At 40.8% G+C, this 7,560-nt stretch overlaps 1 pseudogene; it reads left to right on the top strand.

The window, feature by feature from the left end:
- The first annotated feature begins 3,651 nt into the window (after window positions 1-3,651).
- On the top strand, window positions 3,652-3,888 carry LOC150105129 (U2 spliceosomal RNA; annotated as a pseudogene).
- The last annotated feature ends 3,672 nt before the right edge of the window (window positions 3,889-7,560 follow it).

Consider the following 7,560-nt stretch of genomic DNA (forward strand, 5'->3'; position numbering starts at 1 on the left):
AAATGCGAAACAAAAATTACAAAAATCAAAATATGCACATTCCAAACAGGATGTTTGTTGTGGCGCTGCATGTTAAATTGCAATTCTAGCAATTTCCTTATTTCTACTCTAGTTTAAAGAAAGATGTTTATCTCGGTTTTTTTTTTAATATTTTATTTTTCTCAGAAGAATTGTAATAACAAATGCAGGATGTCAGAGTTTTGGACAAGAAGATTAGAAAACATTTCTTTAAGAATAATGCGAGCAGTGTTGAGCCAGCAACATTTTCATGCATTCTGAGCATTACAAATGTATGAGTTAAACCAATCTCATCAGTCTTTGTTACCACCGTAAGATGTGTAGTAAGGAACTGGACAAGAAAATTTCAATTTTATGTTGTTCTATAGAAAATAATAATTCATACAATATTATGAAGTTGTTTTGCCCTTTTGGTTTATGTCGTATTTACCCATTGGAATCAGACAATAAAAATGAAAATTAAAAAGCCATGCTATGTATCGAGATGGAAAAGTTTCCTAAATATTTCATCTTCTTCTCAGAATGAAACCCGTGTTTATTTTCATATATAACATTAAAATAATAAATTATGTATAATAGAAAAACAGAGTATCTATGAGAAAGTGATTGAAGAGAATTATGCGGCTTATTTTTTGTACCACTTTTTTTGGAGGATTCCCAAACCTATCAGTTTTTGTTGAATTAATATTTCAACAGGAGAAGCGTCTGGAATTTTACATATCGGCTTTTTTGATTTAGAAGTAGTGTCAAATGGTAGAAGACATCAAGATATGTGAAGATCGAGGGGTGTATAGATGAAACATGTTTGTGCAAAGCGGCTTATACGCCTAACACATGCTTCTGTTAGGCGTATAAGTCACTCAAGAACAAACGATTCTGACTGGAGATGGAAATATTCTTGGAAGTGGGGGAAGGATGATTAGCTCCTTCTTATGAGAAATAAGGCAGAATTATATTTTAGTAGCATTGAAGCTGCAGATTATTTTTATGCTGCTGAAAAATGCGAAGGATATCACTGTTTAGGATTGATTATGGAAGATCTTGAATCATTTGATTATTATTCGAGTTTCAATCGTCAGACAAACTACGGAGAGGATCTGAATTTAGTTTCACAGTGGGACACAATAAACGCTACTGAACGTCGACAGCCCCTTTCAGTACACGCGCCGTTCGACTGCATGCACATTAATTGAAAAGCACGTGTGGAGTGTACCCCATTACTTAACTGTAGCAATGGTGTTGACATTGGAAGAAAAGACCTTTATTGTTTAGCATTATTTTCGTTCATGCGGAGAGCAAATGGTCCAAGCCTATGACATGTTTGGACGTGTTCTGTAGTAGTATAAAAGGCATTCGGGGGAGACCACAAACTGTTAACACAAAGGAGAATCATGGGCGAGAACTGGAGCAAGTGTTACAGTCTCCGAAAAATCAGTCATCGCCGAACAGCAGTAAAACTTGGGAAACCGAGGTGGTCACTACAGAGAATCATTAAGGGGAGGGGTGCCGTCAGTGTTTAACAGCAACGCTGAACAGACGGAATACTGTAAATGAGCGCTGGCAAATGTCTATGAAGATTCAGCCTTCCTCCATAATGTCTGGGTCTCGGATGAAGCGCATTTCCATCTAAGGGATCATGTAGACAGACGAACTTACAGGTTCTTGATTTCTCGAGGCCTCAATTTGTTCAAGAGAAGCCTCTTCACAGCAATAAGATCACCGCATGATGTGCGGTTTACAGCCATGGCATAACTGGGTCCTACTTCATTGAAGAGGATGGTGTAACCGTGACCTTGAACAGCGAACGCTACATTGAGAATGTGTTGGTTTTGTTCACTCCGGATTTGCATAGGATGCGTCGAGCAAAAAATATTCCATTTCGTGCAACTGGATGGTACAATGTGTCACACGTATTTATCAGAACACTTCCCCGGCGGCTCATTTCGAGGTTCACAGAATTCTCGTATCCTTCACGTTCTCCTAATCTCAAATCATTTGATGCTTTCGTTTTGGGTGTGTTGAAGGAATTCGTATTCCACCGTGACCCACCTTCAAACCTTGGTGAACTAAGGGATAAAATTATACGACATGTCCATCAGATGTCCCAACTCCTTCTTCTCCAAGATAATATTCGCATGAGCTACGAAACCTATCTTGAAAGAGAAAGATCAAGATTCAATTCCGCCTATAATTGTGGATGACCATATCATCATCATCATGTGTAAACATATCTTTGTTAATTAACCCGTTTATTCCATAACATATATTGTTGTAGTTATTCAGTACTTTTTTTTTTTGCGCCATACTGTATATATTATTAAAGCCCTCTAGCTAAATTCAGATCCTATCTATAACTTCTCTGACCATTGACAACTCATGTAGTGCTCAAATGATTCTTGCTCGTGGGAGAAAACAGAGATCTTCTTACATCCGAAGAGGTAAAACCATCCATCATAACATGCAGTGAATGACGAGAGGAAACTGGCGATACGATTGCAAGAACTGAAGGCTGACTATAAGATGGTAGTTGGTAAGGACTTTATGAGAGATTAAATATCCTGGAAGTTCATGAGCGACTACATGAGTTTCTCCAAATATATTCATGGCCTGTGTCCAAAAGTGGATAAGTTACGTTAGTTTGGAGATCGGCTGTGGAACAAGAATGGCGAATCCATTTTGCTTATCGCTAATTTAATTATTGTGTCAGGTAGTAAAGATGTCTATCGATATGACTTTTCCAATTTACGTTCGAAAGAATGGAGCCATTTATTCTCTTCTCTAGAATTATTTGGCTCATTTTTATTCTCCTTTTAGGGATGAGTCAACATTTCCAGAAGAGCAGAACATCGCCAAGAAATCTTCTTTTGAAATTAATCACCGCATTTTTGATCTTTTTTGAAAAATTATTATTGCCAAGGTTATTTAGCCTTATATAATATAATAATAGGTGTTGGAAAATGTTATTTTTTAAATTAATAATAAAAAAGCTAAAGTATATTTAGGAAATTAAAATTATATTCAATTGTATAATATTTTCTTTATTAACACTTTCATTGCCAAGCTGAAAATTGGAATTTCGTGTGGTGGGCAAATTTTTTGTATTTTTTCATTTAGTTAGCGACGTCCACGCGATAGCGCGTGATCGGCCGTTCGTTGAGAACTCGCATCGCGCGATATCGCGTGATTGGCAATGAACGTGTTAAAACACTAACATATTTAAACACTAACATATATATAAACAAGATTAAAATTCCGAGTTTGTGTACTCAGCCATCTGCCAGTTAAATAAATTCATGAAAAATTACGCTCCACTTATTTCACTTGTAAACAACGATCCAACTTCAAAATTTGATTTTTCGCCAAGAGTTAAGTACGATCTTCAAAGAGCACCATTGAATAAATTTTATTTGTTTATCACGCTAATTTTAAAACACATATGTAGTAAAATGCATTAGTTAATGAAACATGTGTTTCAAATAGGTAAAAATTTATTTTTATTTTTCATTGTTATCAACTTCACTTGAACACCAAAATTGTTTAATGATAATGATTAATTAAAACATATCATGCATAGAAAAAAATATATATATATATTCTCTAATAATATATCTAATAAATATATATCTAATAATGATCGCTTCTCGGCCTTTTGGCTAAGATCAAAGTGTGTATTAGGTTCTTAACAGAATAATAGTATCCATGCTAATATATATGTTTTTTCCTAGATCCTAGATTTACAGCTCTACCAAGGATTTTGCAGACTTGTGCCGAAGTTTGGTCATCTGAAGAAGAAGAATTGCCAGGAGATCGCCCCACGACTGACACGAGCTGCCCTGGTGAAGGACTACCTCGAGGATCAGCTCAATCCGGTGTCGTGACGTCATCAGTCCAGTTCCTGACCGGCCATCGACTCTGCCTGGCGCACTGGATTGTACGGACGCGGGCGTCGGAGGGAGCTCCTAGGGTAAGACCTTCTTTGTTCTTCTCGACCACCACCCTAACTGGTGGGTTTTCCCCCAACCCATAGAGCTATGACCTCTTTTTCCCCAAGAGTCAGAACCCTCGGGTTCGAGGTGGACAGTGACATTGACAAGAGAGCATTCGCCAAAATTATTATAGAATGCGTCGGAGCAGACAACATTTCTGGCTTCACCCCCTACGGGGGGGGGAGGTATCAGGTTGTCTGCATGAATGTGGCAACACGTGAACGACTAATGAAAGGAATAGAGTGCCAAGGGAAAATTTTTCATCCTTTCCTGGTAGGCAGCTTTTCCAAAAAAGTGAGGATAGACCGGTTCCCCTTAGAATATCTAGAGGAAGACAGCGACATCATTTACAAGGTCTTCTCTAAATGGGGAGCCATAAGAGACATACAAATCGGTATGGACGATGATTTCCCCCAATGGAAATCAGGAGAAGTCACCTTCTCTATTATGATGAAGGACGAAATTCCTAACTTTGTGAAGATCGGGTCAGCCAGGGTAATGGTTAGCTACCCTGGCGTAAAGCGCCAATGTTTTAAGTGCGGTGCACTCACACATCTCGCGACTCAGTGCCCTAAAATTAGATGTAGTAATTGCCTCACAACAGGCCATAACTTGGACAAATGTCAGTCTGACTGCCTAAAATGCGGCGGAAAAAACCACAAAGTGGACACATGTCCAGCCAGAAACTTTGCAGAGAGAATGGGAGGCACTATTGCACCTACCACTCCAACATCAGGGAACAACATCAATTGCAAAGATGACTTCCCAACTCTGAAGGCAGCACACGAAATGGCAACAACCGCCACATGCGAAGTGCCAACAAAAGAAGCCACCAAGAGAGAGGAAAATCCAACTGACAGCCAAAACGCCACCACAGATAAAGAAGAACAGAACCAGCAAGACACCTCTACTGCTACAGTTGAAGAACCAACAGTAGAGATGGAAAGTGAAGAGACCACCCAAAAAAGGCCAGGTAGCCCTAAAGAAGAAAACGTTAAGAAACAAAAACCAGGGAGCCCAAACGTAGCAGAGACGAGTAAAGCAACGGTTCCGTATGCAAAAGCAAATACGTTACTTTTACGTCTGCTTTTTTACGAAGTCTTTTTAAGACTTCGACGAACTGGAAACGATCATGAGTAAGGGTATAGAAACATTTGGGGACGTTCTGCTCACATTGACAGGGAAGAAAGGGCCCAAGGTTGTCAGTGCTGAGTGGAACGACTACTACATCGAGGATATAGACGAAATAACCCCTGAACAAATCAATGAGTTTATTGACGCGGACGACCCTGTGGGTTTGGCCCTATACAGGGGCTTGTACAACCTGAACCACAAACGAGGAGAACAATTAGTGGAACTTATACTAAAGGCCCACAACAAAAGACAACAGGAGGAATCAAGCAGTGACTAGCCAAAAAAAAAAAAAAAAAAAAAAAAAAAAAAAAAAAAATTAGAATATTTAGTAGTAAAGGCCGGCGAACCCGAGAACCTGAGCGGCGAAGGCTTACTGCGAGGCGGTGCAGCTCCCTGTGGGTTGCATCACTCGGGCCGGGCTCGCCCCCCCTGTTCAAAATTCCAAATTTGTATGTATGACAGTGTAAACATATGTGTATAAAGTAAATGTGTGTGTGTAAATGTATATGTGTATAAGTATATGTATCTGTATGAGTCCTCTTTCATTTGTTTTTTCACCCACTTTCCTTGGACAGCCACCTGAAGAGGCGACTGGCCAGGGAAAGCTGAAAAAGAACGGATGGAGGGAGGAAATGTCAGAGATCTGCTTGGTTTCCTACTATTAAGTAAGGCCAAGTAGATCGACTGAGGCCCCTTTAAACTTACTACTACTATCATCTCTACCTTTCTCCTCTCTGACTATCAAGCTGGCTCTCAGCACAACTTTTTTCTCTAAAGAGGTCAATGATGAGAAGATATGAACTCCCATTCTATCTATATACTCTCTCTCAAATAGGTCTATCTCGCTTCTCGGCCTCTTGGCTAAGATCAGGTGTGTAGTAGATATAGTATATAGTTTCTGTTCTTAACCGTTAATATCGGTACGAGTCCCATTGGTTTCACGATATTTAACTGGAAATTTGCAGAACTTCACAAAAACTTGGTGGTGGGAATAGTTAGGCTCCCCCATCTGATTATGCCCTCCATTCTGCCGCCTGTGCGTACCCTCGGAATTGAGGTTGACGCTACAATACCGGCAAGGGCGATGGCAAAAGCTATCATAGACTGCGTCGGCGCAGAGAACATTTTTGGATTTATCCCTTATGGGGGAGGAAGATACCAGGTAGTGACCAAAAATATGGAGACCAGAGAAAAGCTTCTCAAAGGGTTTGACTGTGGTAAAGTAAAAGTATCTCCTTTCATGGTTGGGAGCATCCTGAGAACCCTTAAGATACCACGATTTCCCCTAGAATATGCAGAGAACAACGACATAATTCACAGCGTATTCTCTAAGTGGGGAGTTGTACGGGAAATTCAGGTTCACAATGACGCAGACAATCCTGAGTGGAAGTCAGGGGAGGTAACTATCTCTCTTGAAATGAGGACCGAAGTTCCTAACTTTGTCCTCATAGGATCTGCCCGGGTAATGGTAAATTACCCAGGCGTCAAAAAGCAGTGCTTTAGATGTAGTGCCTTCAATCATCTTGGGGCAGACTGCCCTCGCAGAAAATGCAAGAACTGCCTAAAAATTGGCCGCAACCAAGAAAAATGTGAGGCAGCTTGTTTGAAATGTGGGGTCACTGACCACAAAGTCGACACCTGCCCATTCAGAACCGTGGCAGAGAGGATGGGTGGTGCTGTCACATCAGCAACAAAACCAAGAATACGAAAAGGTCCGTAACGGAGGGAAACCTACCAGAATTGCAGAGACCACCAATACGATCCCAACAGAAGAGACTGACAATGCAGAAACCATCATGGTAACTCCCACGGACGAAAGCGGAGCTACCACTGTCAATATAGACATCGCCAATTCAGATACAGTAGAAGAAGCTGAAGTAGAGATGGAGACGAACACCAACACTTCAAAATGGCCATTAAGTCCGCAAGAAGAAGAGCTGACAAATCTCAAAACAGCAAAGGTATCTGAAAAGGAACATCCAGAAGTCCCTTATACAAAAGCAGGGGAGACTCTAAGACATCTCCTTAGAGGTATGCCGGGTGTGGCAGAAAAGTTTAAAGAGGCAATATATAAAGTAGGAGAAGCTGAACTCCTCCTCACAGGGAAATATGGACCTGACATCGTCAGTGCAAAATGGGGTGACCTCATCGTTGATGACATCATCAAAATCACCCCTGAGCAAGTAGAGGTAGTCCTGGATATAGACGAGGAGGCAGCTTCGGCGTTCTACATAGCTCTCTGCAAACTAGACGTGGCCAAGGGAAGTGAGGTGTCCAAAAGAATCATAACAGCCCACAACAAAAGAAAGGAACAGTAACCACCTTGTGGATTTCTGTACACAGCTTCACCGGTTTCAGCTATCACAGGTGGGGGAGGACCTGAGAACCCGAGCGGCGAAGGCTTACAGCGAGGCGGTGCAGT

The sequence above is a fragment of the Typopeltis vanoorti genome, chromosome 7 (assembly GCF_054136105.1).
Source record: "Typopeltis vanoorti isolate ZY-2024b chromosome 7, IOZ_Tvanoo_1.0, whole genome shotgun sequence".
Classification (NCBI taxonomy): Eukaryota; Metazoa; Arthropoda; class Arachnida; order Uropygi; family Thelyphonidae; genus Typopeltis; species Typopeltis vanoorti.